Raw genomic sequence first — 27,915 nt, 5'->3', positions numbered from 1 at the left:
CCAAGCTTAAGGCCACTTAGTGTATTTATATATACACACAGCACTGTATTTTTCCCATTTTGCATTTATCTTGATATTGCATAAAGTGCATTTCCAAGCTAAAATACAAGCTTCCTGGGACTTCCCTGGAGGTCCAGTGGTTAAGATTCTGCACTTCCAATGCAGGGGACGTAGGTCCGATCCACGGTCAGGAAACTAAGATCCCACAGGCTGTGCAGCCAAATAAATAAATAATAAAATAAATACAAGCTTCCTAATTTAAAAAAATGGCATATGAATTTCCCTTTATTTTTAAGTCTTCCTTATACCTATTAATGGTATTTTGTTTTTGCCCTCACTTCATATAGGGCTGCAACAATCATATGACTCTAAGGCAAAAAGTTTGGGCACAAAGCCTGACAACCTTCAGCATGATGGCCGTAGTAAGGAATTATTGCTTTAAGAAAAAAGAAAGAGATGTGGTTAAGTTTGTTTTTTAATTGTGTGTATGTTTTATTATATCAAAAGTATAAAACAAGGTACATGCAGGGAGATACATCCATATCCTTTTCTTTATAGATAATCATTTTTATTTACTAGTTTTTGGTTTATGGACTTTAAAGTTTTGTGTGTGTGTGTGTGTGTGTGTGTGTGTGTGTGTATACACACACTTTTTCCATTCTTATACAAAAAGTATAATACTATACATAGTCTCCTGCATGTTGGTTTTTTGCACTATTATCCTGGAGGTCACTCTTTAGCAATATGTAGAAATAGTCTTCTTTTTACAATTGATGAATACCCCATTGCATGTATTTACCATTGTTTATTCACCTGTCCTCTATAGATAGACATGTGAGCTGTTGATACTCTTATATTATTATATTGCACCATTTCTCATCTGCATCAGCAGTACATGAAAGTACCTGTTTCTGCACAGTCTCACCAGCTTAGTGTGTTATTAAGTTTGAGATTTTTGCAAATCTGATAGATAAGTAGTGTTATCTTATTTTCGTATTAATGTATATTTATCTTACTATACAAGTAGCAAATCAAAGTTAAGCATCTTTTCATATACTTAAGAGTTATTTGCATTTACTTTTCTTTAACTTTTGTATTTATTACTGGATTGTTAGACTCAGATTTGAATTTCTTTTCAATATTTAGGAAAATTTTACATATTAGGGATATTGGCCTTCTGTGATATTAGCTACAATTTTTTCTTGGTTTTTATTTAACTTTGACATTGCTTATGGTATTTCAGGCATGTAATTTTTTAATTTTTGAAAATTTCAGGTAGATAAATTTACCCATCTTTTTTGTTAGTGAATCCAGATATGGAATCACAGGAATGTCCTCCTCATTTCTAAGTTCTAAAAATTGACCTATGTTTTCCTCTATTCTTTGTATGACTTTCTATTTTTACATTTAGATATCTGACTCACTTGGGATTTATCCAAATGCAAGCCATGAAGACTGGATCCAACTTTATCTTTATCCACTTCACCAAGTTGTTCAGTTGTTCCAACACCACTTGTTTATCAAACAATAAATGTCTGTATACCTTTGGAATCTATCTTTAGATTTTATATCCTGTTCAATTAACTATAAATCTATTTGTGTACCAATATCATGTTTTAATAAAAGGGTTTTTTTAAAAAAACAAAAACTAAAGAAAGAAAAGAAAGTGAAGTCACTCAGCCATGTCCAACTCTTTGTGACTGCATGAACTATAACCTACCAGGCTCCTCAGTCCATGGAATTTTCCAGGCAAAAATACTGGAGTGGGTTACCATTTCCTTCTCCAGGGGACCTTCCTGACCCAGGGATCAAACCCAAGTCTCCCACATTGCAGGTAGAAGCTTTACCTTCTGAGCCACCAGGTTGGTATTATCTTTAGATTTTTATATCCTGTTCAATTAACTACATGCCTATTTATGCACCAATACCATGTTTTAGTAAAAGAGTTTTTTTAAAAACTAGAGTTGATTTACAATGTTGTATTAGTTTCTCATGTACAACAAAGTGATTCATATATATACATAAATATATATACTATAAGAATAAATATAGTCTTTCTGATTATCATTTATTAAAGTATACTGAATATAATTCTCTGTGCTATACCGTGGGACCTTTTGTTTACCTATTTTATACATTGCAATTTGTATCTGCTTTTCCCAAATTCTTAATCTATCCCTACCCCATCCCCTTTCCCTTTTGGTCACCCTAAGTTTGTTTTCTATATCTGTGAGTCTGTATGTTTGTTTTTTTTTTTTGGCTCTGCTGGGTCTTTGCTGCTGTGTATGGGCTTCCTCTAGTTCAGAGATTGGGCGCTATTCTCGAGTTGTGGAGCATGAGATTCTCATTGCAGTAGCTTCTCATTGAAGAGCATGGCCGGCTCTAGGCACATCTAGCTCTAGTCAGGTTGCTGCAAATGGTATTGTTTCATTCAATAAGAGAGTTTTAATAAATGTTTCAATGTGAAGTAGGGCTAGTCTCCCATTTCTCTTCTTTTTTGGGGAGATTTCTGGTTAGTCTTGTATTTATTTTCCAAAATAATATATAATCAAATTGTCTGGCTCCAGAAAAAGAAATAATAACCTGAAGATAATATGCTAATTTTATAACATACTACTTGACAAATTACATTTATTCTTCATAGGAGGTTTTCCCTTTATTATAAGTTTCCTAGAATTATATCATTTGCACATGAACATATATTTACCTCTTCTTTTTCCATTCTTATGTTTCTAATTGTTTTCTCTTTTGTTAAAATAGTGGGCATCCTTGTCTTCTTTATGATTTTTGCGATGACTTCCAACACTATTTGTCTGATACCAGCTGTATGCCTTACAACTCAACTCAATTCTGACACCAGCTACCCACAGTTAGTGAAGATTCCACAGGTTAAGGCTCTCAGTCCCCCAAGGCTGCCACCACATCAGGTCCTGGGTGTCCCCAACCCACCCACACTTCTGTCTGGCTGGATACAAATTTGGGGCTCCCCACAACATCCTCAAGTGGGAAATTCACTAGGCCCACTCACAGAACTCAGGAAAGTGCTATATTTACAATTACCACTTTATTATGAAGGATATTTATGAACAGCCAGAGGAAGAGATACTACCCTTCTAGCCTATTAAGATGTTTCCCAGCTGGGGAAGCTCGCTTAGCATCCCGGCCCTGAGTTTTTATATCATCAGTTTGGTTGATTTGATTGAACTCAATCTCTAGTTCCTCTCCACTTCTTGAGGTTGAGGGTGGGGCTGAGAGTTCCAATGCTCTAAGCAGGTGGTTTGGTTCTTCTGGCTCCAGCCTTCATCCTGAAGCTACTAAACCCCTCTCTGCTGTGAATCATCACCATGAAACCCCTCATTAGCATAAACTCAAGTATTGGAGAAGGGAATGGCAAACCACTTCAATACTCTTGCCTTGGGAACCCCATGAACAGTATGATAAGGCAAAAAGATAGGACACTGAAAGATGAACTCCCCAGGTCAGTAGGTGTCCAATATGCTACTGGAGACCAGTGGATAAATAACTACAGAAAGAATGAAGGGATGGAGACAAAGCAAAAGCAACACCCAGCTGTGGATATGACTGGTGATAGAAATAAGGTCCGATGCTGTAAAGAGCAATATTGCAAAGGAACCTGGAATGTTAGGTCCACGAATCAAGGAAAATTGGAAGTGATCAAACAGGAGATGGCATGAGTGAATGTCAACATTCTAGGAGTCAGTGAATTAAAATGGACTGGAATGGGTGAATTTAACTCAGATGACCATTATATCTATTACTGTGGTCAAGAATCCCTTAGAAGAAATGGAGTAGCCATCATTGTCAACAAAAGAGGCCAAAATGCAGTACTTGGATGCAATCTCAAAAATGACAGAATCTTGAAGCTCAATTCCAGAAAAATAAATGACCCAATCAAAAAATGGGCCAAAGAACTAAACAGACATTTCTCCAAAGAAGACATACAGATGGCTAACAAACACATGTAAAGATGCTCAACATCACTCATTATCAGAGAAATGCAAATCAAAACCACAATGAGGTATCATTACACGCCAGTCAGGATGGCTGCTATCCAAAAGTCTACAAGCAATAAATGCTGGAGAGGGTGTGGAGAAAAGGGAACCCTCTTACACTGTTGGTGGGAATGCAAACTAGTACAGCCGCTATGGAGAACAGTGTGGAGATTTCTTAAAAAACTGGAAATAGAACTGCCATATGACCCAGCAATCCCACTTCTGGGCATACACACTGAGAAAACCAGATCTGAAAGAGACATGTGCACCCCAATGTTCATCGCAGCACTGTTTATAATAGCCAGGACATGGAAGCAACCTAGATGCCCATCAGCAGATGAATGGATAAGGAGGCTGTGGTACATATACACCATGGAATATTACTCAGCTGTTAAAAAGAATTCATTTGAACCAGTTCTAATGAGATGGATGAAACTGGAGCCTATTATACAGAGTGAAGTAAGCCAGAAAGATAAAGAACATTACAGCATACTAACACATATATATGGAATTTAGAAAGATGGTAACGACAACCCTATATGCAAAACAGAAAAAGAGACACAGAAGTACAGAACAGACTTTTGAACTCTGTGGGAGAAGGTGAGGGTGGGATGTTGCGAAAGAACAGCATGTATACTATCTATGGTGAAACAGATCACCAGCCCAGGTGGGATGCATGAGACAAGTGCTTGGGCCTGGTGCACTGGGAAGACCCAGAGGAATCGGGTGGAGAGGGAGGTGGGAGGGGGGATCGGGATGGGGAATACGTGTAAATCTATTGCTGATTCATGTCAATGTGTGACAAAACCCACTGAAAAAATAAATAAATTTTAAAAAAAATGACAGAATGATCTCTGTTCATTTCTAGGGCAAACCATTCAACATCACAGTAATCCAAGTCTATGCCCCGACCAGTAATGCTGAAGAAGCTGAAGTTGAACAGCTCTATGAAGACCTACAGGGCCTTTTAGAATGAACACCCAAAAGAGATGTCCTTTTCATTATAAGGGAGTGGAAAGCAAAGGTAGGAAGTCCAGAAACACATGGAGTAACAGGTAAATTTGACCTTGGAGTACAAGAATGAAGCAGGGAAAAGGCTAATAGAGTTTTGCCAAGAGAATGCACTGCATAGCAAACACCCTCTTCCAAGAACACAAGAGAAGACTCTACACATGGACATCACCAATGACCAGCACAAAAATCAGATTGGTTATATTCTTTGCAGCCAAAGATGGAGAAGCTCTATACAGTCAGCAAAAACAAGACCAGGACCTGACTGTGGCTCAGATCATGAACTCCTTATTGCCAAATTTGGACTCAAATTGAAGAAAGTAGGGAAAACCTCTAGACCATTCAGGTATGACTTAAATCAAATCCCTTATGATTATACAGTGGAAGTGAGAAATAGATTTAAGGGACCAGATCTGATAGAGTGCCTGATGAACTATGGACAGAGGTTCATGACATTGTACAGGAGACAGGGTTCAAGACAACCACCAAGAAAAAGAAATGCAAAAAAGCAAAATGGCTGTCTGAGGAGGCCTTACAAATAGCTGTGAAAAGAAGAGAAGCGAAAAGTAAAGGAAAAAGAAAAGACATACCCATCTGAATGCAGAGTTCCAAAGAAGAGCAAGGAGAGTTAAGAAAGCCTTCCTCAGTGATCAATGCAAAGAAATAGAGGAAACAACAGAATGGGAAAGACTAGAGATCTCTTCAAGAAAATTAGAGATACCAAGGGAGCATTTCATGAAAAAATGGGCTCAATAAAGGACAGAAGTGGAAGGGACCTCACAGAAGCAGAAGATATTAAGAAGAAGTGGCAAAAATACAAGGAAGAACTGTACAAAAAAGATCTTCATGATCCAGATAATCATGATGGTGTGACCGCTCACCTAGAGCCAGACATCCTGGAATGTGAAGTCAAGTGGGCCCTAGGAAGCATCACTACGAACAAAGCTAGTGGAGGTGAAAGAATTCCAGTTGAGCTATTTCAAGTCCTAAAAGATGATGTTGTGAAAGTGCTGCACTCAATATGTCAGCAAATTTGGAAAACTCAGCAGTGGCCACAGGCCTGGAAAAGGTCAGTTTTTATTCCAATCCAAAAGAAAGGCAATGCCAAAGAATGCTCAAACTACTGCACAATTGCACTCATCTCACCTGCTAGTAAAGTAATACTCAAAATTATTCAAACCCGGCTTCAGCAATACATGAACCATGAACTTCCAGATGTTCAAGCTGGTTTTAGAAAAGGCAGAGGAACCAGAGATAAAATTGTCAACATCCGCTGGATCATCTAAAGCAAGAGAGTTCCAGAAAAAAACATCTATTTTTGCTTTATTGACTATGCCAAAGCCTTTGACTGTGTGGATCACAATAAGCTGTGGAAAATTCTGAAAGAGATGGGAATACCAGACCACCTGACCTGCCTCTTGAGAAACCTGTATGCAGGTCAGGAAGCAACAGTTAGAACTGGACATGGAATAACAGACTGGTTCCAAATAGGAAAAGGAGTACATCAAGGCTGTATATTGTCACCCTGCTTATTGAACTTGTATGCAGAGTACATCATGAGACATGCTGGGCTGGAAGAAGCACAAGCTGGAATCGAGATCGCTGGGAGAAATATCAATAACCCCAGATATGAAGATGATACCATCCTTATGGCAGAAAGTGAAGAGAAACTAAAAAGCCTCTTGATGAAAGTGAAAGAGGAGAGTGAAAAAGTTGGCTTCAAGCTCAACATTCAGAAAACTAAGATCATGGCATCTGGTCCCATCACTTCATGGGAAATAGATGGGGAAACAGGGGAAGCAGTGTCAAACTTTATTTTTTGGGGGGCTCCAGAATCACTGCAGATGGTGATTGCAGCCATGAAATTAAAAGACGCTTACTCCTTGGAAGGAAACTTATGACCAACCTAGACAGCATATTAAAAAGCAGAGACATTACTTTGTCATCAGAGATCCATCTAGTCAAGACTATGATTTTTCCAGTAGTCATGGATGGATATGAGAGTTGGACTATAAAGAAAGCTGAGTCCTGAAGAATTGGTGCTTTTGAACTGTGGTATTGGAGAAGACTCTTGAGAGTCCCTTGGACTGCAGGGAGATCCAACCAGACAATCCTAAATGAGATCAGTCCTTGGTGTTCACTGGCAGGACTGACATTGAAGCTGAAACTCTGATACTTTGGCCACCTGATGTGTGAAGGGCTGACTCATTTGTAAAGACACTAATGCTGGGCAAGATTGAGGGCAGGAGGAGAAGGGGACAACAAAGGATGAGATGGTTGGATGGCATCACCGACTGATGGACATGAGTTTGAGTAAACTCCGGGAGTTGGTGATGGACAGGGAGGCCTGGAGTGCTGTGGTTCATGGGGTCTAAAAGAGTCAGACACGACTGAGTGACTGAACTGACTGACTGACTGACAAATGAGCAGTAAATGTAGAGAAAGATAAATTCAACTGATGGTGAAAAAAATAACTCAAAACAATGAGTTTTGTTTTTGTTTGCTACATTGGCAAAATTATTTTTTTAATGATTCTAAATCTTGACCCGGATGGGCTGAATACTGAGCTCTTGTGCAGTACTGGTGAAAATATAGATTATTATTAAGCCTTATAAAGCAAATAATATGGCACTATGGGTTAAGAATCTTCAAGTGTTCATTCCTTTTCACCCCACATTCCCTATTTTAAAAATTCTGCTTGAAGAAAAAAATAGAAATACAAAGACATAGATAGAATCATTTTCACATCAGCATTTTAAAACCTAGAAACAGCCTTCTATGTACATCTAAGAAAAAAGAGTAAATAGATTATGAAATGGCTATCTAAGAAGACTAATAAAAACTTACAGTGTAGATGAGCATTTGGTTATGTGAGGAAATGTTAATGTAATGGTAAGTGAGAAATACATTTTAAGCAGGGCCACAAAGGTAGATAGATTTTATGATCTCATTTTCATTCTTAAACCTGTTCTTATGCTTTGCATATATATATATAAAACTGGCAGGAATCCACCAAATATTACCAGTGGTTTTCTATTCATGGAAGATTACATAGGATTCTTATTTTCTTCTTCATAGTCTAGATTCCAGTCATTCTACAAAGAATATGATTTTCATAATAAAAATACAATGACTTTTTAAAGTATATCAGTGTTCTATTAAGATGTCAAGGTGACTGGAAAATAAAAATTAGTGTAATTCACTGTCTAGAAAAAAGCAAACTATATCAGGCTGGCTTCATCGACATCTACAAGCAGATACCACCACTGGGTCGGCAGCAGGGGGTGTGGATAGTCATTAGTCCAGGTCATGAGGCATCTGGTAGGATGACGGGACCAATTCACTTCAGCCTAAGCCTCTCAAAGCAGGATTTCCATCTGCTTTGAGGTGGGGTATATGGAGAGAGTATATGTGCTGAGAGTATACCGAGTCAATGTACCAGCCTTGAGCTGGAACTTTACATTAGCCAATGGTAAGCAATTTGTGCCATTATTTTTATATTAAAAGTGTAAGGTTGTTGCTGAGCTGTGAAAGACGCCAGAATTTTTGGCCTCCAGAGGAGGGGAATTCAATCTGGGACCAGTGATGAGGCTTGATCGCTCAGAACTTTTGGGTGATAAAGTTTTAATAAAGTATAAAAGAGACAGAAAACTTCTGACATAGACATCAGGAGGGGGCAGAAAGAGTGCCCCCTGCTAGTCTTTAGCAGGATGTTATATAACTACTAGTAGGCTGATAATTTGAGAAAGGGAATGTCTCTAAACTCAGAGGGGCACCAGGCCCCTCACCCACAACATGCATTTTGAGATAACACTGACACAAGGTGAGTTGTCCTGGGCCATAAAATGATTTCATGACTCTTGAAAGGCAGGTTTCCAAGTAAACATATAGTTTCATTAACATAGATTAGGAGAACAATCTATGAGTAAAACAGACTGGTTTGTTGAGCCCTTATCCATTCTGAGTCTTAAGCAGAACCAACTTGAAGAAAGACAGAGTCTAGGGTAAATACATAGTTCATTAACATAGTTTAAGAAAAACATTTCCATAAGAGAAACGCGTTGGTTAGCTCAAGGTTTGAGAAAAGTTAAGTTCAGGTGGAACCAGGTGTCCTCATGGCAACACAAAATTTTAATAGAAACCTTCTTTTAATTTTGTATAGATAAGGGAAAAAAATTTGACACTTGTAGTTTGTTTCCTCCTGCCGCTTAAGAGAGAGATAAAAAATGTCTGACACTTGCAGCCTATTTCCTCCATTTGGAGACCCCTAGCCTTCCTGCCTGTTACTCTCTCAAAAGCAAACTACAAAATCCATTTGAACTTTTAAGAAACTTGGGGTCTGTGAAAGGCTGCTTTAGGCTATGCTCTTAAAATCACTGCCTTTACCAATAGGTTAGAGGAAAGACTCAGCCTCTGCACTGAATCCAGGTCATTCTTAGTTGTCACTGGTAGGGGCAGGGGGCAGAGGGCTGTCCTCTGCATTAAAAGTTTAGCACCCTCGGCCTCCACCCATCAGATCCTGGTAGTAAGCACCAAAATGCCTCCAACCATGCCAAATGCCCCTGGGGCACAAAATCACCCCTGGTTGAGAACATCGGTGGCTAAATACCATCAATAGCACTTCGTTGACAAATTCTCGTTTCGTGAAATCTTTTAAGAGAAATTAATCCTGCTAAACTGCAAAGACTAATAAAAAGACAGAATTCAAAATGGAGTTGCACCACATATTAAATTTCATCTAAATTCACTTGCCTTAAAAAAACGAAGGGGTGGGGGGAAAGAGCAGAAGCTTACGAGAGGCAGAGAAGGTAATTCCAGCCTAAACCAGATAAACATGGAGGGCAGGTAGAAAGTCAGTCTCCTTCAAGCATAGGCTGCAGAGTAGGGGCAGGGGACCCCAGCAGGCAGCCCACCCTGAGCAGGGCAGGCTCCTGGACCATCTCCTCCCTCATCTCTGGATGACCTCCACACCCCAGTTGGGGTTTTGGTTCTTCTTTACTACTTTCTTCCAGGATAAAATTCCCTGTAGTGAACTGCCCAGCATGGCAGAATCTGCCTGATTGAATCCCAAAAGACACAGTGCATCTGTTGGGACCACGTTAAATTTGTAGGTTAACTTGGGGGAAAATTGACAACCCTGAGATGCTGTCTTTCTCTTCAGTGGTCATATTTTCATCTGTGTCCCTCCCCAGAATTTCAAAGTCCTACTTAGCTCCTGTGTTTGTTTGTTGTGCTTCTTCCTATGTATATTGTCTTCCATGTGACTGGTCTGAACGGTACTGCTGCACAGGACGGCTGTAAGGATGCAGTGAGTGACCATGTAAGGTGTTCAGGGTGGTCCCTGCCTCACACTAAGTGCCCTATAAGTGTGTGCTGTGATTATCATCTAATTTCTCCCTGTACCCTCCAAATGACTGTTTGAATGTGAGTCACAGTTGTTCTGTTTCAGTTTCATCTCAGCTGCAGTTCAGGTGAAGCTGGGGAGCAGGACTGGATCTTGGGGTGTTGTTTTAACAGGAAAGTGTGGTGTGCTGGTAACAGACCCATCCCACAGTCAGCTCTCAGCCCTCTTATAGAGGCCCCTTCCCCACCTGTCTGCCCCTAGAACTAGGGTCTTCTCTTTAGTGGCCCATCTTGCCCAGAAGTCAGGGACTGTTTGCTACTGATACCCAATCATTAGTAGCAAGAATATAATTATTATCACTCTCATAAACACACACAAACAGCTTAGGAAAACTAAATTTAAAATTCCCAGCAATCAAAATATTCCTGTGGGTTAAGTCTTACTGTCCAAAACAAAACTAATGTTTGCTGCTGACTCTTCCGAAACATGCTGATACTGCTCTCTGTGTATCAGTGAGCAAAGCCATGTAACAAACTTTCCCAAAACTTGGTAGTTTAAAATAACAACCACTTAACTCTGATTGTGGGTCTACAGGTCAGCTGAGTTGCTCTGCTAAACTGGGCCATCCTTGGCGAATCTCAGGTGGCCTCACTCATGCATCTGTGGTCAGCTGGAAGGTGAGCCACAGACTGGCTGGTCTGGGGTGGCCTCCCATGTGGGGTCACTGTTAGCTGTGGCCAGTGAACCTGACCAGGCTGTCTGTCATCACCCACAGGCTAACTCATGTTGGTTCCCACGGGAAAGCGGACATGGGTTGGGCTCCTTGAGGCTCATGCTTAGAATCGACCCAGCACCACTGTCCACCACATCCTGTTTGCTGAAGCAAGGCAGGAAGGCAACCCAGACTCAAGGGTGGGAAACAGGCCCCCCTCTTGGTGGGCAGGGCTACAAACTATAATATAAAGGGGTCAGAACACAGAGGAACCTGACAGGTTAGAGTCACAGCCAGTCTCCTTACATCAAGGTGAGGATGTTTTCAGCATCGGTTTCCTTTTAGCAGAGGTTGCCTGTGTCATTAGCAGCCAGCCTGTGGGCTGGTTCAGGGGAAGTTTCCCCAGCGGGTAGCCTCACTCACAGATGCTGATTCACGTCTGTTTCACTTTCCAAGGGCCCCATCCTTGACACTGAGCCCTAATCTGAGCCTGTTTGAGAGGGTGAGCCTTGCACCTTCACAGTTGTAAAGATGCTATGGTTTCCTCTGGGTCTTGGTTTCTGCGGGCAGTTGCCTGTTTGGATGGAGTTTTCCAAGACAGATTTACCAAGACACTGAGGACACTTCTCAGCTAGTGGCTGAATCAATCTTTGTTGATGTTTCGACTCAGTCAGTCACAGGCTAATTAACTCCAAGTCCTATTAGAAGCAATCAAAATATCACTTCTCATTGTCAGGAGGCAGGAGACCTTGGAGGTAATTCAGACATCTCCTTTCCTCTGGGATGTGTGCATGCTCAACTGCTAAGACTGTCTGACTCTTTCCGACCCCATGGACTATAGACCTCCGGGCTCCTCTGTCCATGGGATTCTCCAGGCAAGAATACTGGAGTGGGTTACCATGCCCTTATATATATATATAATCTATATATATATATAATATATATAAATATAATCTATATATATATATAATATATATAAATATATATTATATATAAATATATATATAATATATAAATATATATTATATATAAATATATATATAATTTTTATATATATAAAATATTTATATATGTATATAAAATCTGTAAGTAAATGTGTATTTTAATACTTACAATATCCACATATATATAAACATGTAAAATATACATGATATGTATAAAACAGAAGCTAGATATAAATATCTTTTACATCTTACATAGCCAAGTATAAATTTACAGGTACATTTGCAGTTTTGCTGAAAAATGCCTGAAAGAATATGTAAGAATTACATGTAGAGGGATTTTTTTTTTTTCATTTTCCTTTCCATATACTTTGACTTTTTACCATGAGGGTGTTCTATGTTTAAAAGCAGTTCATTTGCCAGTTTTAAAGAGATTCTTCCAGTCTTTTCCACCTTGTTATTCCCAGATTAAATTGTAAATTGAGATGACTTTATATTGTATCTTTCCTGAAAAGAAAATTTCTCAGGGTGCCTGTCCAGAAGGACAGTGGTTTTTAAGGGCAGATAGAAACAAAGTCAGCCCTTGGGTTCAACTGCTTAAGAGGCCAGGCGGACCCCCCTGCAGCCCGCGCATCCTTCTCTGTCCCCCAGGGCCGCAGGGGCAAAGGCAGCATCTACGAGTGGGCCTCGGGTGACAGCGGCAGCTATGACGACTGCAACTGCGATGGCTACGCGTCAACCATCTCCATCAGCTCGTCCATCAACGACGGCAGGATCGTGCTCTACGACAAGAGCTGGGCATCTGCACTTATACCACATGGATGTTGCCTAAAGCCACAGGTTCATTGCTCAAAGCAAAAGCCAGTCTCTGGTTTGCACTGAGACAGGGGAGCAGGTGGGCAGGGACCTCCGCTGGTGCTCAAACCAAGGTGGGTCCAGCAGCGGTGACGTGTGGCCTCTCCGTGGGATGGTGAGAACAGAGAAGGTGGGCTCCTCTCACCGGCAGCTGGAAGGTAGCAGCAAAGCCCATTTCTTGGACTACACTGTGTGACTCTGCCCACCTTGTCTCAGTATTAAAGTGAGTTCGTCATAGAAGTTAACAAATCTGGAGCAAGAGCATCCTGTTTCCACTACATGTTCTGAAAACCTTGCTAGATAACCAGCTTGGCAATGATCTTCTTTCATTTAGCTGATTGGGAGTATTATTAGAGTGAAACAGCCATGATATCCACAGATGAAAGAAAATATCTATGTACCCCCATGTGTGGTTGGGTGTTGGGCTCTTGTGCTCTCTCGGGGATGTAATTTTGTGGGATGTGTGTCTGCTGCTCCTCCACGCTGGCCTCCACCTTCAACAGTGGGTGCAAGCAGAACCCCAAGGCTGGCATGGTGAGTGCGGGCCAGGGATGCATGTAGACATTCGTGACGTCATACCTAGACATGGTGACATCATGGAAGGAGGGCCCTTCTTCAAAGAGTCAGCCCCCATTCTGAAGGGAGATGCACCCCTCTTCTAGGCTGGTGATGCTTTGTTTTCTAGGTCAAGACTTCACGAAAAACAAGAACACCATGACCTACTTCCCGCTCATGGTCCATAGATTTTCCTGTTCATTGTTCTGGCTTACAAATAATGATGAACTCTAGTTTACCAAGATGTTGCCCCAGCACGTTGCTCATAAGGTAAGTAATATTAAGAACTGGAGCATCACACCTGCACCCCATCTGAGCCAAGAACACATCCATTTATTAGAGTAATTTAGAAATGGCATCCACAGATGGACTTTCCCCGGTCCCTAGACCTCCCCAGAAGCGGGCACATGTGTGTTTTTGCAAAGGAAGAGTGGTGTGTTTCATAATATTTTTAAACCAGGTCCACAATTGAGAAAACCAAAAGATTAAGAATCACAGACATTTATTGCACTCTTCTGAGCAACTCTTCCTTCCTGGGCACCTAGGTTTAATAGTGAATTTTCCAAGTCTGCTAGACATACAGCATTTTCTCAGTCCTCCAAGCCAGGAATTTAGTGGGTAGCTCAATATTCCTGCTGGGCTACATTCTGCCTGGTCACCACCTTCTCCACGGTTGGGAGTAAGGCAGGAACAAGAATGCAGTCATCAGTACCAGCTAGCTTTTCAGTCACAAGGTCCTGCCTGGGCTCCACCTGCCCAGCTGGCCAGGTTCTCACATGCGCTAGCAGAAGTCCCTTGCCTGCAAGAGACCCAGACTGAGCCCCTTGCCTGGCTCCCCCATGAACCTCCCTGATTTCTCCCATGAGCCCCCTTGGCTCCCCTTAGTCTTGGGGAGGATGGAAAATGTGTCAGCTCCTCCCAAGTGGAAGGATGTTTCACTCTCTCATCTTCTGAGCTGTGTGGGCAGAAAGGGACAAGTGACGGTGGCTCCAAACTCATTCTGCTTGTAAGCCTTTTCCCATACACCATCACCTCCACCCCCCCAGAAGCTCCCCTCCCTGCCCCAAGGGCCTTCCAGTGGTATCACCCTGTCCTCAGCCCCTGTCTGTGACTCTTTCTACTACAGTTGGGGAGAGGCACTGAATTATCTTTGAATATTGTCACTTTCCCCAGGAGATGACTTTAAACCTCCCTGATGCTTTGTCCCCCAAAATAATAGACCCACTCTAGGAGCCTACAGACAAACAGGAGAAACGAGTATTCTCATGATTTATAAACAATCTTAATGAAAACCCTGTCTCTCACAAACATTGAAGATGAGGATTTTTCTCTGTGTAAAATCCTTTAAAATTCAGCTGATCAGCCTCCCCACTTAAGAAGAGTCCTGGGGTGACCACTGATGTAGCAGTTGTCTTGTTCACTGTGTTCCAGAATCTCTTGGTGGATTTTAGATATAGAGCATGTAACATTTTCTCTTTAAAGGCTGTCCCTCTAGGCAAACTTTAGCTGAACTTGTTTCATTTTTCCTCTTTGGGAATGCCACCCATTTTTCCTGAAGGGAAAAGAGATTGTTAATGAAGTGGCCCTGAGCTTTCTGGGCTAATCTCAGTGTAACAAACCCCACCACTGCATTGAGGATGGTGGTATTGGCTTGTCACTTTCCACCCATAATGTTTCCTTTTAGGGTCCAGAAAATAAATATCTCTTTATTAGAATAGCTGCCGAGTTGCCTATCTAAACAGTTGACTTTCTTGTATCGTATGGACACTGTAATTATAACTGATTGTGTTTCCCTTTTTGCATAGGCTACTAGGAAGCTCAGATAAAATGGCAAAATAGATACATGCGTGTTAAGCTTATTCTTACCTCCATCTAAATCGTCTTCAGAACAAGGCAGACTTTAAGTAAAAGAAACAGAAGATCCTCTGCTCTGTGCTGTTTTGGGTTTAAAGCAGTTGGGTTTCTTCACTTATTCCTCACTCTCTTCCCCTCCAGGCAACCCCAGATTTATATGGCAACTGCACCCTGAGGCCTTCTGGGACATCCGTGGCTGCTCCCGAAGCAGCTGGAGTGTTCGCACCGGTTTTAAAGGCTAAGTATGTTTGCAGCTCGGGACCAAGAGCCAGCTCTGCAGGGTGAACTAACACAAGTATCCCAACCCAACACCAAGTGTCCATGGAGGCAAAAGTGGGTGTGAGAGTCAGTAAAAAGTCAGGGCCAATGAACTCTGGCAGGCATTGCTAATGACACACACACACACACACACACACCCCCCACAAAATTACATCCCCGAGAGAGCACAAGAGCCCAACACCCAACCACACATGGGGGTACATAGATATTTTCTTTCCTCTGTGGATTTCATGGCTGTTTCACTCTAATAATACTCCCAATCAGCTAAATGAAAGAAGATCATTGCCAAGCTGGTTATCTAGCAAGGTTTTCAGAACATGTGGTGGAAACAGGATGCTCTTGCTCCAGATTTGTTAACTTCTATGATGAACTCACTTTAATACTGAGACAATGTGGGCAGAGTCACACAGTGTAGTCCAAGAAATGGGCTCTGCTGCTACCTTCCAGCTGCCGGTGAGAGGAGCCCACCCTCTCTGTTCTCACCATCCCACGGAGAGGCCACACGTCACCGCTGCTTGACCCACGTTGGGTTTGAGCACCAGCAGAGGTCCCTGCCCACCTGCTCCCCTGTCTTAGTGCAAACCAGAGACTGGCTTTTGCTTTGAGCAATGAACTTGTGGTTTTAGGCAACATCCATGTGGTACAGATGCCCACTATGCAAGAAATTATCTGAGAATACAGAACCAGCAACTTGTAAGAAGTTGGATTATGGCTCCTGGGGAAGGGAAGTTGAGTTCCCATCCCTGTCAGCTGTTGCTGGGCAACCAGAGATTCTGGCATCAATCTTCAGGCATCCCTGCTTGACTCCCCACAGATGCAGTGTGTTTTCTGACTTGCAAAGGGGGTAAGAGCTGATTCCCTGAATAGGAAAGGACTTCAAAAGATTATCTAGCCCAACCCCTATGCGTTCGGGCAGAAAAATGCATCGTTATCCTCCTTTCACAGATAAAGCCCCAAATTGGGAATGACTTCTGTCTTTGGGCCAAGCCAAACGTTGGTTCTGTTAACAAAACTCAGGTGCAAAATTTAAGAAAGAAGAGATGGACACTCTCTTCCTGTTAAGCACTAAGACAAAAAAAAAACAAAAAACTTACATATTATGTGCATTTCCTAAAAATGAAACTGTTCTGCTCAGGGCCTGTTGGGTCCTAGAGTCTGAGCTGGTCTCGTTCACTCTAGTTGGGAGCAGACAAACAGAGGGAGGCTGCTCTTGCCATAGAGTCTCACAAAGGACAGGGAACAAGAAGGAGTTTCTGGTTTCCCCTTAAATCGAAGAGGGCAGAACTCGACTCAAAGTCTCCCTGGATTCTGGCAAGCAAAAAGTCACTTGCCCAGGTGTTTATGCCAGCAACTTAGCCCACCAGGCTCCTCTGTCCCTGGAATTCTTCAAGTAAGAATACAGGAGTGGGCTACCATGCCCTCCTCCAGGGGATCTTCCCAACCCAGGGATCAAACCCACATCTCTTATGTCTCCTGCATTGGCAGGTGAGTTCTTTACCACTAAGCTACCTGGGAATCCTATATGCCAACAAAGTGACATCTAGATCAATCAAAGTGCTGGAACAGGCTCCTGGAACTTTCAACAGATTCGTGGGCTCTGCACCAATTATTCCTCATTCTTTACCACACTCGCAGCTTTCCTTACAGAAAAGAATGCAGTCACTGTTTAGGCATGCTTCATTTTGGAGCAGCGGTCATCAACTGAGCACTCTCTTGCCATAAACAGGGGGGAAAATGATACCTGGTAGGAGGTGGTTCAAGCCCATCTTGGAAGCCAGTCCTCAAATTTCGCAGAACACCAGCCACCTGGGTTGGAAACACACCCGGAGATTAGAGTTTGCTGTGATTCATTAAGAATGTGCTTCCAGCGAAACCACTGGGAAAGAGAGGAAGCAGGTTAGAGGTGGGAAAGGATCTGAGCAAGGATGTGATTCCAGAGGTTCTGACCTCAGCCTGACCCCAGGGGGAGTTCTGAAGTGTAAATCATGCCTCAGAGTTCCAAATCACGGCAAGGGAGCCGGGCTGCATAAACCCTTCCTGGGGTGGTAAAGTTCAAGGTTTTTCAGTGGGTAAAAGTGCTCCAATGTTCATTGGGAGGATGAAGCTGAAGCTCCAATACTTTGGCCACCTGATTCGAACAGCTGACTCATTGAAAAAGATCCTGATGCTGGGAAAGACTGAGGAAGGGAGGAGAAGGGGGCGACAGAGGGTGAGATGGTTGGATGGCATCACTGACTCGATGGACATGAGTTTGAGCAAACTCCCAGAGATGGTGAAGGACAGGGCAGCCTGGCATGCTGCAGTCCACGGGGTCACAAAGAGTCAGACACAACTGAGAGACTGAACAAAAACAGAGCCAGGAGTTAAAACCTCTGATCAGCATGAAATAGCCCCGGGAGAGAGCCCAGAGGGAGGAGGTTCTCTTTGTGAACGCTTCCTGCAGCTCACCTCTCTTTGTGTTCAGATGAGGCACCTGGGGACATATGTGGCAGCAATCAGGGCTGTTTCCCACTCAGAGGGCCAACCAGAAAGCTTTTCCAAAGCAATCTGAATGCAGTAAACAAATTACCTGTCTAAAACATCTGCCCATCAGGACCGCGAAAGAGGGAGAAGGACCATCCCTGTGGCTCCAGGGGGAAAAGGGAACCGATTCTTCTGTCCTGACCTTGCTGTTTAACCTCATAAAATGCTGCTGCTTCTGCTGCTGCTGCTAAGTCACTTAGTCGTGTCCGACTCCGTGTGATCCCATAGACAGCAGCCCACCCTGGGATTCTGGGGAGTCTCCCCCGTCCCTGGGATTCTCCAGGCAAGAGTACTGGAATGGGTGCCATTGCCTTCTCTGTATAAAATGCTTTTCTGCCAAATGCTTGAAAACACCTTGATTCCCCAGGGATCATTACTCACATTTCCCAGGGAGTCCACTATAGAGAAGTTTCACAGGATATCCCTAGTGGGGGTTAGGTGATGCTAGTGATAAAGAACCCGCCTGCCAATGCAGGAGATGTGAGAGATGCAGGTTCGATCCCGGGGTCAGGAAGATCCCTGGAGCAGGAAATGGCAACCCACTCCAGTATTCTTGCCTGGAGAATCCCTTGGATAGAGGAGTCTGGAGGGCTGCAGTCCACAGGGTCGCGAAAAGTTGGACACAACTGAAGCGACTTAGCACACACACACACACACACACACAGCTACCTTCCCATATGTGGGGTTCTCTCCATGACCCCAGACTTTCTGTGGGGTTCTAGAGAGCCAAGCCAGGTCTGAGGGGGTCACAAGGAGGCAAACTTCTGGCCCAGGAGAACCATCCACAGTAAAGTGGCCCACGTTCTAGGCTAGAACAGTGTTTCCGAAGGTGACCTTCCAAGGGTGGATTTTGTCATGTGAGCCCCATCAGAGTATGATAGACACAGAGATAAGCACACATGTCAGGGACAGCTCAGCGACTCCTTATAAAGTGAACACAGCCATGAAGAATCGGTGTCAGTCACTCAGTCTCGTCTGACTCTTTGAGACCCCATGGACTGTAGCCCACCAGGCTCCCCTGTCCATGGGATTCTCCAGGCAAGAATACTGGAGTGGGCAGCCATTTCCTTCTCCAGGGGATCTTGCCCACCTAGGGATCGAACCCAGATCTCCTGCATTGCAGGCAGATTCTTTACCATCTGAGCCACCAGGGAAGCCTTACACATCAAAGTAACCAGCACCCAAATCAGGAAACAGACCATCACCTAAGTATCAGTATGGGCATTTTGGTTCAACATTATGTCTGAGAGATTCCTCCATACTGCTGTTAAATATTACTGCCTTCCAATGCCACATGTCCTAATTCCTTCTCTGGATGATGTTTCTAAAGGTCAGCTCAAGCACCTCTGCCTTTGTGTCTTTTCCTCAGATAAAGTTCCAACGTCCTAACATGTAGTTCTCTCCTGCCTCAGTCTCTGGCTCTCTCTCTCTGACACCCAGGGCTCTGGACCTCCTGTTATTTTTAAAGTTTATCACCTGCATAATACTTGCCTTCTCCTGCCTCTGGATCCTTCAAGCCTTTGGCAGAGGTATGGACAGGTCCGTGGAAGCAACAATTCTGGGTCCTGTCTGACGTAATCATTGTGTTCATGCTGTCCACACGTGCAGCTGAGGCTGTGAACCACCATCTCAGACCCCTGTTCTCAAACCCCATGTACAGAAGCATCACCTGGGTACAGTCCTAAGTGTGCATCCTCAGGCCCACAGCCTCCAGGAGGTCCGATGCCAGAGACCTGAGGTTGAGACCAGGAATCCATGTTTGTCATGGGTTCCCACGTGGTTCTGATGCTGGTCCACGTTCTGTGAGATGCTCTCCTTGGGATAACTCCAGGGCCCCATTGCTGGCTCCCTTGGCATGACAAGGAGGGAGCTCGGCTCCCCCCTGTTTAAATATTGAGCTGTCTGTCTGTCTGCCCCCCAGACTATAGGCTCTGAGACCTTTCCACAGCCTGCTCAGAACTAGTGCAGAACCTGGACATGACACACACTCAATAGATGCTCATAGAATCACTTCACTGTGTAGTGCTTTTCTGTAGATCTGTCTTACTTTTCCAACTCTTATATAAGCTATTTAAAAGCATGACCTATTCCTTGCCTATAACACTGAACACAGTGACTTCCGTACTGTAGATATTCTGTACATTTATTTTGTGTTAGTTAATAGGTGTCACCTACAACCCTTGAGCTGCCGTAGTAGGATTAAAGCTTGAAGCAGGTTGTGAGATCCCTGCTTTACACAATGGGGCTTCCCTGGTGGCTCAGACGGGAAAGGGTCTGCCTGCAATGCAGGAGACCCAGGTTCGATCCTTGGGTCGGGAAGATCCCCTGGAGAAGGGAATAGAAGACCACTCCAGTACTCTTGCCTGAAGAATTCCATGGACAGAGGAACCTGGCAAGCTTCAGGCCATGGGGTAGCAAAGAGCTAGACACAACTGAACTACTAACACTAACACACTGTCTTCTGTCAGGCCTTTCCAGGTGGTGCTAGTGATAAAGAACCCGCCTGCCAATGCAGGAATCATAAGAGATGTGGGTTCTATCCCTGGATTGGGAAGATCCCCTGGAGAAGGGCACGACAACCCACTCCTGTATTTTTGCCTGGAGAATCCCTCTGTCCAGAGGAGTCTGAGGTCACAAAGAGTCAGACACGACTGAAGTGACTTAGCACATATGCATGCCTTCGATCAATTCAGAAGTTGCTTAGAATGTAAAACTAGGAGGGATTCGGTGTTACTTTTCAGGCATAAGCGAATGGTTGTTCAACCAGTGTCACAAGTTCTGATGCTGGCATATAGACCTTGCTCCGATTTAGTTTAGAAATGAGAACATCCTCATTCTGACACATTCTTTCTCTCTCATGGGCCCCATAAGAGTAAATCCATGTAGAAAGGTCTAATGGGGTCCTTCAGGAAGCATAGCATATTATTGTGGCAGAACCCCTTGCAAAGGTGAGAGCTACTCCACCTGCCAGCTAGACTTCTGATCACCCTGAAGTTAGCAGATCTTCGTTTATCAACACTTTTGGATTAAATGATTCAGAATCCTGTTCTACCAAAGCACTGAAATTTCAGCCACATCACTGTCAGGCAATTTCACACTGTTCACCTAGTCCGTATGTCCAGGGGACCATATGTCCAAAATAAATATGTTCTTAAATTTCTCAAATAAGCACTGCCTTTCCTTGAAACTTTCTCCTTAAAAACTGAAAGTCTATATTTCAAGAGCATGTGAATCACTAGCATCTTCTGACTCTCATTCAAAGCTTTGAACCAATGAAACCTGCCCGTGATGAGATTTTATCAAGCGAGTGATGTTCTTTGAATCATTTGATTCTGAGGAGAACTGTAGTGCAAGGTTTTTCCAACTTTTTTGACCATGACTGTCTGTGAGAAATACATTTTGGATTCCAACCCAACACATAACACACACATAATTTCCCCATATTACAGTCACAGTGGTATTCTTTTCTATTCTCTTTCACTCGTGACAGCTTCATTTGTAAAGAACCTGCTTCTCAACCTCAGCTGTCTCCTGGAATGACCTGAGAAGTATTAACAATTTCCCAAGCCTGGGTCCCCCTCCAAGAGATTCTGATTTACTTAGTCTGAGATGTGGCCGGAGCAGTTTGGTCTTAAATGTCCCACAAATGATTTTACTGTGCAACCCAGATACATAGCCCATGCAGTCAGCCGACCTTCTAGCCCACAAACGGGTCATGGCTGACACTTTGAAAAACACAGACATTGAGTAATAGTAGACACTAACTTCCAGAGACACCTCTGCAAGCCAACTTGTTTATTTGCTGAATGAAGAGAGTGCCGAGGAGGGCCGTCCTGGGCCCTGGGGAGACAGCTATTGTGGCTGTTGTCTCTGCTCTTGAAGAACTGACAGCCCGTGTTCCCAAACGGAACGGTTCCACGTGGCCAACACTCAGACCCGGAAACAGCTCAGCGCGCGCCCGGCAGCCTCCGCGTCCCTCCAGCACCGCCTGCCCGAGACCCACCACCAGCCTGGCTTCCGACAGCACGCAGTGGCTGTGCCGAGTTCCCAAACGGAACGGTTCCACGCGGCCAACACTCAGACCCGGAAACAGAGTTCAGCGCGCGCCCAGCAGCCTCCGTGTCCTTCCAGCACCGCCTGCCCGAGACCCACCACCAGCCTGGCTTCCGACAGCACACAGTGGCTGTTCCTGTGTTTCCACTTTAAGTGACTGGAATCAGTTTGTTCCCCTCTGTGTCTGACTTCTTTGGGTCAGCATTCTCTTCATCCCAGCTATTCTGAGTAGGTATATTTCATTCTCACTGCAGTGCAGTGTTCCACGTCCAATAAATACATCTCATTTGGCTTATTCACTTTACTGCGGATGGGCATTTGGGGACTTCATAGTTTGGGCTTATGGACATTCCAGAACATGTATGTCTGGTGAATATATACACACATTTTTGTTGGCTACACGCCTAGAAATGGAACTTCTGGGCCACAGCTTAAGCACTTGGGCTACATTAGAAGATAAGAGTCAAACTGTTTTCCAAAGTGTTTGTGGTAATTTATACTCCCATCTGCAAAGTACTCACTTGTCCCTCATCTTTGTCAACATTTGGTATTGTCAGCCTTTTTCATTTTAGCCATCCCAGTGTGTGTCAGTTTTTGCATTTGAAATATATTTAAGTAAGTAAGGCAAGACTTTTAATTGATGTACAGCTATACCTATATTATAAATAATGCATGGTTAATCCTCCCTTGACTTGGGGGTTCATAGATGTTCCAAAATCTTACTGAAGGTCTACGTGCTATCTTAGACATTGTGCCTCTTTTTCCTTCCCTTCACCCCTGTCCCATGCCCTTGTCCTCAAATGCCCTGCCTCTGGTCCACAGCCTGGGTCTGACCTGGAGAGACATGCAACATCTGACTGTGCTCACCCCCAAACAGAACCAGCTTCACGACAAGGCCCATCAGTGGCGGAGGACTGGGTTGGCCTGGAGTTTGATCACCTCTTTGGCTACAGGGTCCTAGATGCAGGTGCCATCGTGAAGATGGCCAAAGACTTGAGACGGTGCCTGAGAGGTTCCACTGTGTGGGCGGCTCCATGCAGGACCCAGAGTAAGTGGGGGCAGTAAGCTCTGCCGCTAGTCGTGGAAAATACCCTGAAGATGCCACCACTGCACTGGCAATCGTATCAAATGCCCTCTCTGTGTCCTCCTGAGATGCACTGGATTTGATTCGGGGATAACCAGCTTCCAGGCAGAGCTGTAGCATTAGGCAGTTGCAGAGTATCCAGTATCCAGAGCCCTGGGGCCTGGAACTTCCATCCCTTATTGACAAGAAGGAGAGATTTACAAAGAGGAACTTTGCTAGGGGAAGCCTTACAGCATCTGTGCCTTTGCAGGCTCTGGGCCACAGCAGGTGGGGGCCATGGGCAGTGTGACAAGGGCAGGATGTAGTTAGCTGCGTGTTGGCTTACGTTCCCAATTAGCAGAAAGGTGGTACAACTTCAGTATTGAGGAGAAGGAGCACTGGGACTCTGCTTAGTCATGGTTTGTGTTGACATCAGACCTTGTTCTCTGCAATGGCCCTGGACAGGAAGACTGGGTTTCTGTTGATCTTCATGCTTTGTGCTTGTGGAGGGAGGGGGGAGGGAGATGGAGAACATATGCTGGAGAACATAATGACCATTTCCCTCCCAGTTCCAAGTGCACTGAGCACTCTGTGCTAATCCAGATACTTGCTGGAATTTGGAGCCAAAGGCAACACTGGAAATAGGTCTTCTGATGCCCTCATGTTAGTTAATGAATCCGAGGCCCTGAAATACGACCATCGCAGTAGTTCACAACCAGCTGGGAGCTTACCCAGTGTTAGCAGCATTATTATTATTTTTTTTAACCTGGAAAAGTCTTTTATTATGTTTCAGTTGATAAGGTTAAATTCATTTCACTATATATATAGATGTTTTGGCTTATATGTTTCTTACAGGGTTTTATACAAATTCATCAAGAATTTACATTTCCCAAATGATCTTCTGTTGCAACAGTTTTATTCTCAGAACAATACACATGTACACATATACTATGACAGCAATGTTAAACTTTAAAATATATAGGCACTTCTTAAGAAAATAAAAAAAAAAAGAATTTCTCTGGTGATCCAGTGGTTAGAATTTGGTGCTTCCACTGCAGGGAACCCAGTTTTGATCCCTGACTGGGGAACTGAGATCCCACAAGCCACACAGTGTGACCAAATAATAGAAAAAGAAAGTATATAGAAATGTGTCAGTTTGTGTTCTCAAGGCCCCACTCCTCAAAGGTTCTGATTTATGAGATTTTGGATAAGATCCAGAAGACTAAATTTTGTGGGTGGTCTCAGAAGCATTATTTTAATGAAAGGAAAGGTGAGAACTCTTTTTTTAAAAATTTATTTAATTGGAGAATATATTCTGTACAACATCATGTAGGTTTCTGCCAGACAACAAGGCAAGTCAGTCATGGAAAGTGAAAGTGTCAGTCACTCAGTCGAGTCTGACTCTTTGAGATCCCATGGACTGTAGCCTGCCAGGCTCCTCTCTCCATGGAATTCTCCAGGCAAGAACACTAGAGTGGGTTGCCATTCCCTTCACCAAGGGATCAAACCCACATTTCCTGCACTGCAGGCAGGTTCTTTACCATCTGAGCCAGCAGGGAAGCCCCGAGGCAGTCATAACTATACGTATATAGCCCCTCCCTCAAGAGCACTTTCAGAACTAACTCAGCTGGGCTCCCCGAGGACAGGAACCTAGCCTGTCCCATCTGCTGGTGTGTCCTCGGGGCTAGAGCTTAGCAGCCATGGAATCAATATTTGTGGAATGAATGAATGAATGACTATTCAGCCAGTTTCACCTGGGCACAAGGAAGGCATCTAAACAGTGGCGACAGGTGATAGGGTGGTCAGACCAGTCAGGGAAATTTGGGGTGGGGGAGGTCAGGCCTTGTTGGAAGGGCTCTGGTCTCCTGGGTTCCCTCTGCCCCCTTGCCCACCGCCCACCTGAACTTGATCTCAGGTGCTGATGAGCGAGGTCTGGGGCAGATGCCATGCTGGAAGAACTCAGAGGCTAGGCAGGGAGGCTCCAAGGGCAGCGCCCAGGCCGGCTTGGCCTCTGGCAGAAGCAGCCCTCACTTCCAGGAATCCAGCTTCTCAAGGGCAGGCTGCAGGGCTCCATGGCCCCCTGGCAGCGGCCAAGTCTATGCCGGTCTGCACAGAAACGGGCTGGGAGCCGCTGAGTGGTGACTGTCAGGTTTATGAGTCTCCTCAGTGCTCATCTTCCCAGAGAAGCAGGCAGCTCGAAAAGCAATTCTCTGAAGAGACTTTATCAGGAGAGTCCGTGAAGGGTGCTTGACTAAAATAAAAGGTAAGAATAGAACTGGCTGTGAGGCATCTGCGCTGGACCATCCAAGTCAGTGAGCAGAGGCAGCCTGGCCCACCCCACCTCCAGTGTTTCCCAGAGCACCCTGTCCGGCTCAGCCCCCACCCTCCCCTGCCCACTCAGCTCCTTGAGCAAAGTGTTAGTTGCTCAGTCGTGTCGGACTCTTTGCAACCCCATGGACTGTAGCCCGCCAGGTTCCTCTGTCCATGGGGATTCTCCAGGCAAGACTACTGGAGTGGGTTGCCATTCTCTGCTCCAAAGGGTCTTCCCCACCCAGGGATCGAACACAGGTCTCCCGCATTGCAGGCAGATTCTTTATCATCTGAACCACCAGGGAAGCCCCTGAGGCTGTGGCAAGCTCTGAATTTTAAGTGAATTTGGAAATCAACGTTAACACTTGACCTGAATAGCGGAAGCTCAGTAGAGAGGGGATAGTGTGCTCAACCTCATACCGGTCAGGTGTGGCCATGACCAGTCACTTCTGAGCTGCAGTCATATTGTTACAATAGTCATAACAATCATTTCAGCAATAATTTCTCTTTATCAAAGTACTGAGTGCTGTAAAAGAAAGACATCTGAGCTCCCGTCCCACTCTCAGTTGCCCTAGTGGGACTTGGGTGCTGACAGTTTTTTTTCCTGAAAGATTATCTCAGGAGACACAGGTGAGGAGGAGGCAATGTAGACAGGGAGAGAGAGCAACCCAATAGAGAAGACACAGAGTATGCGCTGACTGGCACCTCGCTGCCCCGGGCAACTAGGCTCAACCCCACCAAGGGCACTGAGTTGTCCCCACCAGCAGTGAGGAACGCAGGCTGTATTGACTCACCTCCTCCTGTCAATCACTGGTTAGGGTTTTTCCTTCTGGATCAAATTCCTGACATTCTGCCATCAGGGTCCACAGGGGCCTCAGGTGCAAGAGAACCCAGCAGAGACCTAAGAGAAGTGGGAAGGGGGTCAACTGTATTGGCTGCATCCCCCGTCCAAACAGATCAGAGACTGCAGGTGACTTGCTCAGGGTCACATAGCTGGTATAATAATAAACCCCAGAGTCCATGCTCTCCCCACTCCCCAGAGTGGCCTTCAAAACCCCTGGGATAGGAATCCCCCAGCAGTCTTGTGATCAAGACTCTGACTTCCAATGTAGGGGGCATGAGTTCTATCCTTGGTGGGGGAACTAAGGTCCCACATGCCCCTGGATGCAGCCAAAAATTAAAAACAAAAACCAAAAAAACCCTGGGATAGTGTCCCCACCCCTCACTGTGTCTGCTCGCTACTATGCCCTCAGGAAAATTCCAACCACTGGCAAGCTGGTGCTGACATTCACGACCGATGCATGTGAGGGGAAGGAAAACTTTGTCCCTTACCTGGAGCACCTCCAAGCGGTCATCACGGTCAACGTGACCAGGAGAGGAGACCTGGACATCAACATGACGTCCCCCATGGGCACCAAGTCCATCCTGCTGAGCTACCGCACCCGAGACTATGACGCCAAGGCAGGCTTTGACAAGTGGCCTTTCATGACCACCCACACTTGGGGGGAGGACGCCCAGGGCACCTGGACCCTGGAGCTGGGCTTTGTGGGGAGCGCGCCCCAGAAGGGGGTGCCGAAGGAGTGGGCGCTGATGCTATACGGCACACAGAGTGCCCCCTACATTGATCAGGTGGTGCGGGATCACCAGTCCAAGCTGGCCATGTCCAAGAAGGAGGAGCTGGAGGAAGAGCTGGACGAGGCCATGCAGAGAAGCCTGAAGAGCATCGTTGGCAAGGACTAGCGCCCGGCCCCCTCCCCCACCTCCTCCGCCCGCTCCAGGAGCGTAGCAGTGACCCTACCCCCACACCAGCCATGCCCACGTCTAGATCTGAAGCTTCGCTAAGTGTCAGTGATTCTTCTCATTCCTATGGAGGCAAACTTTTCTATTCTGTGCCCCAAATACAGTGCTCCCACCCACACCTCTGTCCTGTTTGTGACTCCGAGCTCTTCATTTCTGTCCTTCAGGTAGGTGATATCATGCCAACCCCTCCATTTCTTTCATAGAAGAGCTATGAATTCCATAGAAGCACTATGCATTCTCTTAAGAGAATACATTTAAATAAGTCAGGCCTGGGGACTCCAAGGACGTTTTATTCACGATCTCAAGGGAGGACCCGTTATGTAGAAGGAGGAGCCAGGTTTATGACAGAGGTGAGCTCTGAGTCCCTTTAAGCCTAGATGCTGTAAATCCTTTGGGGAAAGATGTGTTGACTTTTAGGAAGCTTTTCCAGGGATGTAAATGAAGGTGGCGCTAATGGAAAGGTCCCCTAGTTACCAGATGGGTAGGAGAGAGTCCAAAAGCATGAATGCAAGAAATCTTACCACCATGGTCAGCGTTGTAGCTTGTCTGGCTCGCCAGTGTAATAGGCATAAGATCTCAGTGGCCTGGCTGCCTTTTCATCA

At 44.7% G+C, this 27,915-nt stretch overlaps 1 pseudogene; it reads left to right on the top strand.

Moving 5' to 3' along the window:
* Nucleotides 1-413: 413 nt before the first annotated feature.
* On the top strand, nt 414-27,254 carry LOC122684104 (annotated as a pseudogene).
* Nucleotides 27,255-27,915: the final 661 nt, after the last annotated feature.

Source organism: Cervus elaphus, chromosome 26, assembly GCF_910594005.1.
Source record: "Cervus elaphus chromosome 26, mCerEla1.1, whole genome shotgun sequence".
Classification (NCBI taxonomy): Eukaryota; Metazoa; Chordata; class Mammalia; order Artiodactyla; family Cervidae; genus Cervus; species Cervus elaphus.
Note: the sequence above shows the minus strand (reverse complement) of the source record. Positions and strands in the feature narration are given on the sequence as shown.